This window comes from Trachypithecus francoisi, unplaced genomic scaffold (assembly GCF_009764315.1).
Source record: "Trachypithecus francoisi isolate TF-2019V2 unplaced genomic scaffold, Tfra_2.0 Lachesis_group16, whole genome shotgun sequence".
NCBI lineage: Eukaryota > Metazoa > Chordata > Mammalia > Primates > Cercopithecidae > Trachypithecus > Trachypithecus francoisi.
The window spans coordinates 50602963-50617133 of NW_022681461.1; the positions used below are offsets into that span (position 1 = coordinate 50602963).

Consider the following 14171-nt stretch of genomic DNA (forward strand, 5'->3'; position numbering starts at 1 on the left):
TGTACTTTCTGCTTGGCTTTGCTGTAAACCTAAAATTCCTCTAAAATTTTTAAAAATAAGTGTTTTGATTATTAAAATACCTTTTGTATCAAGATACAAAATTAATATCCTTATCTTGGTTCTGGTATAACAATCTCTGCAAAAACTTCTATAAAACTACTGCATAGTACAACAGAATAATGAAATGTTTCCGTCAGATGAAATGAACTATAATAAATATTACCTTCCATACTTTTTAAAGCAGAGAAAAGGAATAACTGTGACTAACGAAAAAGAACTTTTTTTTAAAATGAGGGGCTCTCAGGCTCTCATTTTGTTACCAGGTGGACTCAAACTCCTGGGCTCTAGCAATTCTCCCAGAAATAACATTTTTTAAACAAAAATTACTGTGGCACAGGGTAGCTGTCATGAAGGACCCATCGACAGTTTTACCGAAGATCTCAAATGTGATTATCACTCATACTTGTTCCCCATTCCATTCAAGCCAGCCCAGCAAATCTCTGAATGAGGTTCTTGCTGGGCACTGCCTGCCTGAAGGTTCCCCAACTCCATACCCGCTCCACCTTTGCTTGTTTTCATAAATGTATTCCCAAAGGAGACAAGAAGTCAAAACTTCTTCTTCCAAAAGGAAAAAAATAAATGCTAAATCCTTGTGAGAAGCTTCAATCAGAAGGTTAACAGGAACCCTGTCAGGCTACAGAGGGGGCTACAACATCCTCAACATTCAGGAAGGCACCTAGTAGCCTGGACCAGTGAGGGGAGAGGAAAAAGGAGGGAAAAGGAGGGAAGGGAAAGAGAGGGATGAAAAGTATAAGGAAGGAGACAGGAGAGAGGATATGAACAAGAAAGTAGAATTACGAAGAAAGACTAAAAAAAAAAAAAAAAAGAGGCAGTGAAAATAGTACCTAGTTCCTCAACATTTATAGGTTCTACAAACAGAAAAACAAATGCAAGGCTAGGTACGGTGGCTCAACGCCTATAATCCCAGCACTTTGGGAGGCCGAGGCAAGCGGATCACCTGAGGTCAGGAGTTTGAGACTAGCCTGGCCAACACTGTGAAATCCTGTCTCTACTAAAAATACAAAAATTAGCCGGGAATGGTGGTGCACACATGTAATCCCAGCTACTCTGTAGGCTGAGGCATGAGAATCGCTTGAACCTGGAAGGCGGAGGTTGCAGTGCGCTGAGATCCTGCCACGGCACTCTAGCCTGGGCAACAGAGTGAGACTCTGACTTAAAAAAAAAAAATCTTAAGAGTTTTTTTACAGTATTGAGGTTTTAAATGAAATCTAAAGCTCTTGTTTTCATTCCTCCTATCAAATGTAACAGTATCCCCACTACACATGCTTCTTATTTCATTCATCTGTAAACCATTCCTGTCAACTCTCAAATGTAGATCTAGTCAGTCCCAAGGTCACTGAGCACACATGCTTCTCCATTTAATAGGTTTAGGATACAACCTTGTTGCTGTAAGATTTTTTCAGCCCTTTTAATGTGTCAGTCCAGGCTTTTAATACCTTTCATCAAACTATTACTTACAACTGATCTCACAAGACCGATCGTAGTCTAGCTTGAAGCCTGACCCTCTAAATTTACATGTTGTGACATTCTTTAAGAAGTTATTGAAAATTATGGCAAGAACATTTGTACTAAGACCAAAAAAGCAGTACCTTTTATAATTTTGGCTATCACTAAGAAAGGCTTGGAGTTTGACAAGGTAGAAAGGGTGGTGGGAGGCATTGCTTTGGAGAAGATATGTATGTTCAAGATCAGAAAATACTGTAACATTTCATGGAAAAAAATTCCACAAAATACTAGGAGTACAAAAATCAAGTAAAACCAAAAGATGTGTTCATTAGGCACCCATGAGGTGCCAAACACTCTGCTAGCTGACAAAGATGAACTTTTTTCAAAAGTTTATCTAGTGTACATACATACAGAAAAGTGCAATAATAATAGGTATACAGTTTGATGGATTTAAACTAAATCAACAAACCCAATAAACTACCTCCCAGTTCAAGAAATGGAACAATACCAGTTTCCCAGAAGCCTCCCCCAGTACCCACTAACATTACTACACCCCACAAACTAGATCTGCCAAAAGGTAGTACCATCCTGGTTCTGATCTTTTTATTAACAGAAGCATAGAATACACATGCTTATGTGTATGGCTTCTTAAAAGTCATTCACATTACTGAGTATAGCAGTAGTTAGTTCATATTCACTAATGTAGATCATTCTGTTGTAGGAACATTCTACAACGATTGACAATTTTAAGCTATTATAAATAGCACTGCTAGAAATATTCTTGTACATGTCTTGTACATGTACCCACACACACATATGCACATTCCTAGGAGTAGAATAGCTAGATCCTTGGGTATGTTTATGTTTAACTTTACTGGCAGTTTCCCTAAGTGCTCGCATCAATTTACATTCCCACCAGCAGAGTGTGAGAATTTCTGTTGTTCTACATTCCTGCCAACACTTCATTGTCTTTAGCCATTCTGGTAGTTGTGTAGTGAAATCACCTTGTGGTTTAATTTGCATTTCTCTAATGACTAATGAGGCTAGGCACCTTTCATATATTTATTGTACATATTGGACACTTACAAAGTGTCTGTTGAAGTCTTTCATTCACTTTTTCTATTGGATTGGTTGTCTTTTCTGCATTGATTTGGCAAAATCCTTTATATATTCTGGATACAAGTACTTGGTCCAAAGCTTTTAATCTATTTAGTATGAACATGATGCACACAGGGAAAAGACAAAGAACAGTGTAAGATCAAAAGGTAAGGTTATGTCACCAGCCTACGAGCGTTCTAGGAACACAGAACAAGGAATAATCAGTTTAAGGTTATTGTAGGCAGAGAAGGATATATAAAGAAGGGAAATCTGGAGGTGAACCATCAAGAAATTTAATACATTTATACAGGTAGAACAATATGCAAAAGCATAAAGAGCCATGAGCAGCAAAATTCAAGTCAGAGTGAGCCTTATTCCTGGGTTAACATAACTGTCTTTCCTAAGGTTCAAATCTTTCCTAAGGTTCAAATCTTTACTGGACACAAAATAGGTTGGATAAAAATAAGGGCAGATGACAACAGTCTATGGAGTTTTGGACAGACCTTACTTAACACTTTAAATACATTATCTCATTTAATCACCACAACCCTGTAATATAGGTATTACCCTCATTTACCAAAGAAACGTCACCTAATGTCACAGCTAATCAGCAGTGGAATTAGCCTAAGCACTGAGGTCTGCCAATTCTAAAGTCCAGGATTTTTCCACTGAATAGTCTGTATCTCAACAAGCAAAATTGTAGTTTCTACTATGGTAGCTCCTGGGAACTGAAGACAAAAACAATAATTAAACTGGAACATTAAAAGCTTTAGAATTTCATAGAGGTACTGCTTGGCCTTCTTATATAATGCATTCAAAAACATGTGCTCAAATTGAATATCCAAGAGTCAAATTGGAAAAGTCAAACGACAGGCTTGCTGAAGTGCCACAATTCTAAAATACCTTTATTTCAGAATGACACCATTAATTCTGTAACATCTTAAGGTGAACACATTAAATGAGCACATTTATTATACGATATCCTAATTTCAGAAATGAGGAAAGTGTTACACCTTAGAACCAAGAAAGCACAGTAAATGTTATGAGAGATTATCTATTCCCAGTGCAATAGAAGTTTATTAAAATCCCTAATTATCTGTCATGTTTTTAGAAACAATCTTCAACAAAATAGTTCCAGCATTTGGTACATGTTCATTAACTGTGTTATTCTGCCTCATCATTAAATACAGCTTAAATCTAATGAGCATCTAATTGAGGTTAAAGACCCATCCTAATGATTTCCATCTTTATCTCAATCACATTAAGATTATAGCTATACCACTGGGTGTGTGTATAAATATATCCATGTGTGTGTTCACACAAATACATAAACCCTTTCTCTGATTTCAACTTATTTTTATAAAATGGGATAATGCATTTAATCTAATACACAAATATATACTGCTGTGTAGACAGGGATAGCATGCCACCAAAACCCAACTGTTAACAGCAAAGTGGCTATATTAGTTTCCTGTGGCTACTGTAACAAACTACCACAAACTTTGTGCTTTGAAATAACAGAAATATATTTCCCCACAGTTCTGGAGGCCAGTAGCTCACAATCAGTTTCACTGCACTGAAATCAAGGTGTCATCAGAGCTGTGCTCTCTGCAAAGGTTCTAGGGGAGAATCTGCTCTTTGCCTTTTCCTGGTGGCCATAGACAGACATTCCTTGACTTGTGGCCCCATCACTCCATGTGTGTCTCCATCTTCACAGTGCCTTCGCCTCTTGTGTGTCTGTAAAATCTCACTCTCCTTTCACTAGGATACTTAAGATAACATTTAGGGAAAACCCAGATAATCCAGGATGATCGCCTCACCTCAAGATCCTTAATTTACCACATATGCAAGGATCCTTTTTCCAAATAAGGTAAAATTTACAGGTGCCAGGTATTAGGACACGGACATTTTGGGGAGCCACCATTTGGCCTACAACAGCAGCCTACTGTAAAACTGTTGAACATTCTCATCAGTTAATATACAAGGCCCCAACTGTAGACAGGGTAGGGAATTTTAATGTGTACTGTATGAAAGTTCAGAGTACACTGAAGGTCAAATTCAAGAAAAATCAAAGAATGCCAGTGTCATATTACAGATGTCTATTAGTAGTGAGAGCCTGGCTCAGGGTTATCAACTCTGGCTGAACATTAAAATCATCCTGGGACATTTTAAAACTATTGAATCTAAGGCCACAACTGAGACCACTCCTTACAATCTGGGTATGCAGCCTAGGTCTGGTTGGAGTTTTCTGATTGACTCAGGTGATCCCAATGTGCAACCAGGTTTAAAAAACCGCCAGCCCAACATAATAACAAAATAGGATGAAGACCTTAATTATACAGTGAACTGTTTTTGGTTTGTTTTTGTTACTTTTTAAGCAATTTAATGCAACCACATTTTCTCCTTAGGGAGAAAACATCCCTTTAAAAATCATGTTCGTAACTTAATTTGAAAATATGTTCAGATCAAAAGTTCTAAAAACTGATCCATGACACTTTTAGCCAAATCAGAATATGTTAGCAGAATGGCAAACCCAAAGCCAAATACAGTACAAAGTAAATGTCTAGTTCATAACAAGGAACCTCCAGTTAGTTCATTTGATTGACCTTTCTCTAAAAGTATCAAATGCTTGTTTGGAATAAGCCGCTCATGAAAATAATCATGTTGAGATCATTTTAGAATTATACTTGCTGTTACACGATTTTATTTTTATATCAGGGACCACTACTAAGGCATGAGAAATGACAAACAAAATTCAGAGTCTGGAAAAGATGATTAATTCAATCTTTTTTTTTTTTTTTTTTTTTTTTTTGGTAGAGATGGGGTTCTAGCTGTGTTGCCCAGGCTGGTCTCTAACTCCTGGCCTTTAACAATCCCCCTGCCTTGGCCTCCCAAAGCATTGAGCTGACAGGCATGAGCCATGGCATCCCACTGTAATCTAATTCTTTATCAACCAGGCCAATTACACAAACTGAGGGTTTTATTTTCATGTCTCTGATTCCTCTGCATTCTTTCTGGGGCTGCGCTTTTATCTACTTACCTAAGGTTGTTTACCACCTCCACTACTGAGAAAGAGAAGGGAAACTCAGAAGTCAGTCGATTCTATTTTGAAATGCGTATTTTTTGAAATGCCTCCTATTTCAAATGAAAGCCTATACATGTCAACAGGTGGACATAAATGTTAATGCTTGTTAATTTTGCTTAGAAATGCCATGTTTTACTTTAATTAGTATGATGAATAACTGCAAAGGTGGCAAAAACAATATCTCAATAAACTGATTTCACTAATGAAGGAAGATCAGACCAGGAAGTCATACAAAGGTTGGATTTTCATTGTTACCCTTATTTCTCACTACATGTATAAAAAATTACCAAGACTAGAACACACACATATTTCAATATTGAAACTGTTAAGAGTTACTAAACCTTTGATTTAACATACGTATTTTATTCGTATACAATGAAAGGCAAAATGTACAGCCAGTGGAAAAACTACTTCAAAGCCAAGTCACCTAACAGAATGTTCAGAGCTTAAATCTGCCAAGACAAAGGGGTTAAGCTGTCAGTTTCTAGATGACATAGGGAGGAATTTATTCAGTAACTTCCCTTCAAGATATGCAAATGTTTTCAGAAATCCATACCTATATTATGTCTTGTTCTCTGGTAAATACATTCATAAAAACAGTTACTGAATATAAACAGGTGTTCAGTAAGACCCTAAAAGTCCTGCATAAATTGCTTGTATATTTTGGGTTTTGTTGGTCTTGCTCTGTAGTCCATCCTCTACATCATCGGTTTCAATCGATTCTCCTGCCTCAGCCTCCCAAGTAGCTGGGAATACAAGCATGCACCACCACACCTGGATAATTTTTTGTGCTTTTAGTAGAGATGGGGTTTCACTATGTTGGCCAGCTTGGTCTTGAACTACTGGTCTCAAGTGATGGACCCACCCTGGCCTCCCAAAGTTCTGGGATTACAGGCGTGAGCCATTGTGCCTGGTGCTGCTTGTACATTTTGAACAAAGTATGTATTACATATTTTATTTACATCTTTTTAACCTAATTTATCTACTTATTTTTTAAGATACTTCTAGTTTTTTTCTCAAAAATGAAAAACCCAAGAATAATCCAGTTTTGCTTTTAGTTTTTATTAGATACATTACCCTTCTTTCTCCTCTCTATCCATTATTCAGTTGCTTTTTCGAATACATTTTCTTTCAACTTTTTTTTTTTTTGAAACATAAGTCTTGCTCTTGTCACCCAGGCTGGAGTGCAATGGCACAATCTCAGCTCACTGCAACCTCTACCTTCCAGGTTCAAGCGATTCTCCTGCCTCAGCCTCCTGAGTAGCTGTGATTACAGGTATATGCCACCACGCCCAACTAATTGTGCTTTTAGTAGAGACAGGGTTTCACCATGTTGACCAGGCTGGTCTTGAACTCCTTACCTCAGGCCACTCACCTTGGGCTCCCACAGTGCTGGGATTACAGGTGTGAGCCACTGTACCTGGCCTCCTTTCAACTTTATATTCATCAATTTTTATCTTTTCTAAAAGCACCACTCGTCTTTGTTTTAATTCTCTGTCAAGCAATTAATTGAGATTTCATCCTGTTGGCAACCACTCTAGTTCTGCAGCCTCCTCAATAAGAAGCAAGGTCCACTTCTCATTTGTCTTCCCTTCAACTGTTTCTATTTCTACACTTTCACTGGCAACATTAATTTCAACCAATTTCTAAGGCAAGAAGTATGACACTAAATGTATAACTGAACTTAACAACAGATTAATGAATTGTTGATTCCCTGCCATTTTCAAAGTATCAAATATACAAGACAGTAATTTTTTTTTTTTTTTTTTTTTTAGATAGGCAAATTTTGTTTCAAAAGAGAGCTCAATATACCAAAAGCCATGTTATGGTGAAAAGAGGACCAAGGTCAGGACTAGAAGTTTCCACTCTTTTTTTTTTTTTTAATTATACTTTTAAGTTCTAGGGTACATGTGCACAATGTGCAGGTTTGTTACATATGTATACATGTGCCGTGTTGTTGTGCTGCACCCATTAACTAGTCATATTAGGTATATCTCCTAATGCTATCCCTCCTCCGTACCCCCCACCCCACAACAGGCCCCAGTGTGTGATGTTCCCCTTCCTGTGTCGAAGTGTTCTCATTGTTCAGTTCCCACCTATGAGTGAGAACATGCAGTGTTTGGTTTTCTGTTCTTGTGATAGTTTGCTGAGAATGATGGTTTCCAGCTGCATCCATGTCCCTACAAAGGACATGAACTCATCCTTTTTTATGGCTGCATAGTATTCCACGGTGTATATGTGCCACAATTTCTTAATCCAGTCTGTCACTGATGGACATTTGGGTTGGTTCCAAGTCTTTGCTATTGTGAATAGTGCCGCAATAAAGATACATGTGCATGTGTCTTTATAGCAGCATGATTTATAATCCTTTGGGTATATACCCAGTAATGGGATGGCTGGGTCAAATGGTATTTCTAGTTCTAGATCCTTGAGGAATCGCCACACTGTCTTCCACAATGGTTGAACTAGTTAACAGTCCCACCAACAGTGTAAAAGTGTTCCTATTTCTCCACATCCTCTCCAGCACCTGTTGTTTCCTGACTTTTTAATGATCGCCATTCTAACTGGTGTGAGATGGTATCTCATTGTGGTTTTGATTTGCATTTCTCTGATGGCTAGAGATGATGAGCATTTTTCATGTGTCTATTGGCTGCAAGAATGTCTTCTTTTGACAAGTGTCTGTTCATATCCTTTGCCCACTTTTTGATGCGGTTTTTTCTTGTAAATTTGTTTGAGTTCTTTGTAGGTTCTGGATATTAGCCCTTTGTCAGATGAGTAGATTGCAAAAATGTTCTCCCATTTTGTAGGTTGCCTGTTCACTCTGGTGGTAGTTTCTTTTGCTGTGCAGAAGCTCTTTAGTTTAATGAGATCCCATTTGTCAATTTTGGCTTTTGTGGCCATTGCTTTTGGTGTTTTAGAAATGAAGTCCTTGCCCATGCCTATGTCCTGAATGGTATTGCCTAGGTTTTCTTCTAGGGTTTTTATGGTATTAGGCCTAACATTTAAGTCTCTAATCCATCTTGAATTAATTTTTGTATAAGGTGTAAGGAAGGGATCCAGTTCAGCTTTCTACTTATGGTTAGCCTGTTTCCCCAGCACCATTTCTTAAATAGGGAATCCTCTCCCCATTTCTTGTTTTTGTCAGGTTTGTCAAAGATCAGATGGTTGTAGATGTGTGGTATTATTTCTGAGGGCTCTGTTCAAGACAGTAATTTTTTAAAAATATTTTTTAATCTCTAAGGGAAAGGATGACTTGAAGACTCCTTTCAAATTCCCAAGAAAGCCTCTCAATATTATCTGTGTAAACTACTGATTCACAGGAATAAATATTTGTCATTTAATATAAACTAAAACAAAAATTTTAAGCTTTCACAGGAAAAGCTAAAAATTTTCATTTTAATTTAGACTAAATAACAAATATTTACAAAACATTCAGTATTTGTTAGCTTAATGACAGACAGCACTATTCAAAAGCCCACAAAAATGACCAAATTAAATTGACTGCAAGTTGTTTTCATAGCTAAGTTCCATTACAGATTTGGTAACGGCCCCTAAATGTCATGGCGTCAAACAAAACATTAAACCTTATCAGCTATCATTTAATCTGTAAAGTGAAGATATTCAACTATGTGATAAAGTCTTCACAATAATCTAGAAAATATTGCTCAGCCAAAGTGACCCTTTTAAAGTATTCACCAGCAATACTTTAAAAGGTTACCTTTTGTTGTCAGAAATACAGTATGGAAAAATGTAAAAAAAAAATCATAGAAAAAATACATATATTAAAATCACTCAAACCATTACCCAAGAGTAACAACTGTGAGAATTTGTGGACTAGTAAAAGACACCAAAATGTAATATGTTCATACTTGTAAAAAATTAACACAGTTGCAGTCATATAGTATATAATTTGAGCCTATATTTTCAACTTGTATCATGAATTCTGTCCTAGGTCATTAGAACATTTAAGAAAATGTCATCTTGCTCTCTCCTCCCACCACCCAAGATTCTGAAAGGAAAGAAGGCCAAGAGAAAGAAGGTGGCTCCAGTCCCTGCTGTCCTGAAAAAGCAGGAGGCTAAGAAAGTGGTAAATCCCCTGTTTGAGAAAAGGCCTAGGAATTTTGGCATTGGACAGGATATGCAGCCCAAAAGGGACTTAACTTGCTTTGTGAAACGGCCCCACTATATCAGGTTGCAGTAGCAGAGAGCCATCCTCTTATAAGCGGCTGAAAGCACTTCCTGAGATTAACCAGTTCACCCAGGCCTTGGACCATTAAACAGCTACTCAGCTGCTTAAGCTGGCCCACAAGTACAGACCAGAGGCAAAGCAAGAAAAGAAGCAGAGCCTGTTGGCCTGGGCTGAGAAGAAAGCTATCAGCAAAGGGCACATCCCCACTAAGAGACCACCTGTCCTTTGAGCAGGAGTTAATATCGTCACCACCTTAGTGGAGAACAAGAAGGCTCAGCTGGTGGTGACTGCCCATGACATGGATCCCACCGAGCTGGCTGTCTTCCTGCCTGCCCTGTGTTGTAAAATGGGGGTCCCTTAACTGCATAACCAAGGAGAAGGCAAGTCTGGGACATCTAGTCCACAGGAAGACCTGCACCACTGTCACCTTCACTGTAACCACAGGTTAACTCGGAAGACAAAGGAGCTTTGGCTAAGCTGGTGGAAGCTATCAGGACCAACTATAACAACAGATATGATGAGATCCGCCGTTACTGGGGAGGTAATGTCCTGGGTCCCTAGACTGTGGCTCACATTGCCAAGCTCAAAAAGGCCAAGGCCAAAGAACTTGACACCAAACTGGGTTAAATTTACACTGTTGAGTTTTCTGGAAATAAAAATAATTAACATAAAACACATTTTCCTTCAAAAAAAAAAAGAAAAGAAAATGTCATCTTAATGGCTGTTAAAAAAATCTACCGCCAGAATATAAATTGGTACAGCCATTATAGAAAATAGTATGAAGGTTCCTTAAAAAATTAAAAATAGAACTACCATATGATCCAGCAATCTCACTACTGAGTATATGTCCTAAGGAAACAAAATCAGTATCTTGAAGAGATATCTGCACCCCCATGTTCACTGTAGCATTACTCACAATAGCCAAGATACGAAAACAAGTCAAGTATCCATCCACAGATGAATAAAATGTGATACATATAAGCAACAGAATATTATTCAGTCATAAAAGAGAAGAAAATCCTGCCATTTGTAGCAAAAGAGATGAACCTGGAGGACATTATACTAAGTGTAATAAACTAAACACAGAAAGACAAACACTGCAAGATCCACGGGTAGAACCTAAAAATGCTGAACTCATAGAAGCAAAGAAAGTTGGTTGCCAGGAGCTGAGAGGTGGGAGAATCGGAGAGATGTTGGTCAAAGGGTACAAAGTTTCAGTGAAAATATAAGTTTTGGGGATCTCATAAATATAGCATGGGGGTGATGGATGTGTGAATTAATTTGTGGTAGTCATGGCACAATGTATACGTGTATCAAATCATCAGGTTGTGTATCTTGTACTCAATCACCATTTGTCAATTAAATATTTTTAAGTAAATAAAAGTCATCCCTTAAAAAAAGCTACCACCAGAATATTCAACAGTTATTATACGAAATAGAGATATTTCAAAGGAGAAATGTTTAGCAAATTTATTTCTAAAAATTTTGTAAGTCATGTCTTTGGAAAGTTGCTACCATGGGAGAACTGACCCAACTTTTAAAAAGCAAGTCAAATAACAGCAATGGCAATGATGGGAAAAAGTCTTCATTAGAAATGCATCTTTAGAGCTTTCAACATCTGAAAAAGAGAAAGGTCCACTTAAATAGTGATCCTATGGCCCTACTTTAGTCCTATATATAAGCTACCAAACAGATAATTCAAAATAATCTAAAGTTTAGATATAGTTATGAATTCATGGAATTATGTGAAAAGTTCTCAACTTTAGTAGCATCCCCCTTCATTTTTCACTCTGCTTTGTCCTCTCTGGATGAACACAACACTGCGTTCTAACTATTCTTCTCAATAAGCACACTAAACACATAAGCACTTAGAAAATTATAAAGAAAAAATAGATTAGGAACCAAAGACATGAACTAATCATGGTTTGCTTAAACAAGAATGAGCAGATCAAACTTCAGAGACTAAGTCTTTTACAGCAGGGGTCCCCAACTCCCAGGACCGAATACTGGTACTGTTAGGAACCCTGGCCTGTTAGGTACCGGGCCACACAGGTCAGCAGCAGGTGAGCTAGTGTTACTGCCTGAGCTCCACCTCCTGTCAGATCAGTGGTGACATTAGATTCTTTCTCATAGGAGTGTGAAACCTATTGTGAACTGCACATGTGAGGGATGTAGGTTGTGCACTCCTTACAAGAATCTAATGATGAATCTAATCTGATGATTTGAGGTGGAATAGTTTCATCCCGAAACCATCCCCCCACCCCATCCATTGAAAACTGTCTTCCATGAAACCAGTCCCTGGCGCCAAAAAGGTTGGGGACCACTGTTTTTTCCATCACATAATGTAAGAAAAGAGGTACAGCCACACCACAGGGTAAATCAGGTTTACCCCAGAAAGCCCTGGTGCCAAAGAGGCCACAGCTAGCAAGTCTTTTTTTAGACACAACATAACTTTTAATAGAAACCAAGAAGAAAGGAAATGCACAACCAAAAAATATCAATCATAAAATATTTGAGTAATGAGAGACAAAATAGTTACTGAAAGAAAACCATATTCTATTCACTTGGCAGGAAGAGACTCTGCAAGGAGCACACAATTGGGATTACAATAGGTACTAACCAGCCCTGAACCAGCAGGGTCTTGGTAGAGCAGAGATGCTCACCAGAATTAAGTTCAGTTCAGGACACATTAGCTGATCCTCTCAACTCCCACATGTCCCACATCCTCAACGACATCACCACACAAACTGTTTGATACCGGCAAATGTCAGGAGAAATAGGAAGATGCCCATCCATTTTTAAGCTAGAAATATCCAAATAATACATAAATTAGATCCAATGAGGTTGCCTTTTAATCCACCAAGAGGCATACATGACTATGTGATTTTATTACTAAACAAAACTTATAAGGACCTCCTGTACTTATTAAATATAAAGTAGCTTTTAAAAGTCCATCACAGGTATATTTCTGACTGTAATTTTAAAAGGGGATTTTTTTTTCTTAATGTAGTCAAGCAGGCAAAGAGCCAATCAATCCATTAGAAAAATCAAAGAGCCAGAAATCTATGCTTTGTCATTAATTCAGCCATGCGAATAGCATTACTACTAGCATCTTTAAAAAAAAAAAAAAACAACAACTGGACAGCAGGGAATAAATGGATAGCAAAACAGAAAGAAGAAAATGGCTTTGTGGTATTTATCCTACAAGTGGGGTAGAGCTCATACTTCTAGCTCATGTTTGTCCTTGGGAGTGAGCAAGTGTTCAGGGTTTTGGCAGGGCACACGGTAATAAAAGAAGACACCATGAGAAAGTCTTCCCTGACTCTAGATTTTGATATATATCATTTAGGCAAAAAGAGTATACCAGGATTATTCAATCCTTTCCCCCACTGCCTTTAATACTGAGCACATCATAAAAACCACTATGCAATGCTAGGCAGTAAATTTAAAATGCTATATGCCTACTGTTCTCTTGGAATCAGTCTAATGAGCCAACTGTAGCCACAGTTAGCTTAGAAGAAAAAGTGAATCAAAGGGAAAATAGTAACATAGGTAAGACACAACGCTTTAATCGAAGTCCCTTCAATTTTAAATTGGATGCTGATGAGTCTTCCTAAAGGCTAATCTTTTGTGGTAGTGCCTACTTTGTTTTGTTTTAATAAAGTCTACTGTGTGCATCTTTCAAAAATACAGAATTACTACAAACTACCTAGCCAAGATTATTTTTTTCTCCACTCCAGTATAGGATGACTCCTGCAGGTAGTAACTGTTTAACTAGAAAAATTTTTTTTAAAAAAACTGCCAACAAGCACATATTGTGCAGAAAACATAAGCACTACATTTATAGACAGCAGCAGCTTTCCAGAATATCTAAGATTGGCAACCTGAATGAAGAACAACCGTCTGGTTCTTCATTTATAATGAAGGTTTCAGAAACACAAACATCCATGACCATGAAATCTAGGTGACCTGCATTGCCAGCTGTAAAACTATAGATGGGAAGCCCCAAAGTAGCCAATTATTTAAGGCCATATATGAGCTGTTTCAACATATGCATTCACATACACTTACCTTTCTCTTAACTACAGATATTTAAAATACTATACATTCTGAAATAGGTTGAAAAAAGCAAATAGGTACTCAATGTTATTACAGCTGGGCAAGAAAGAGCTAAGGCCAAATCAATGTATACTACATACAGAATAGAATGTATTCTATATAAGTGAGAATATGACATTTGTCTAGAGTAGGGGGCAGGGTTATTTTTTAATC

At 37.6% G+C, this 14171-nt stretch overlaps 1 protein-coding gene and 1 pseudogene across 3 annotated transcripts in view; one reads left to right on the forward strand and one right to left on the reverse strand.

The window, feature by feature from the left end:
• Positions 1 to 14171, reverse strand: part of MLLT3 (MLLT3 super elongation complex subunit) — a 277218-nt gene that overhangs the window by 179830 nt on the left and 83217 nt on the right. The gene's annotated exons all lie outside the window — the stretch shown is intronic.
• Positions 9684 to 10584, forward strand: LOC117099433 (annotated as a pseudogene).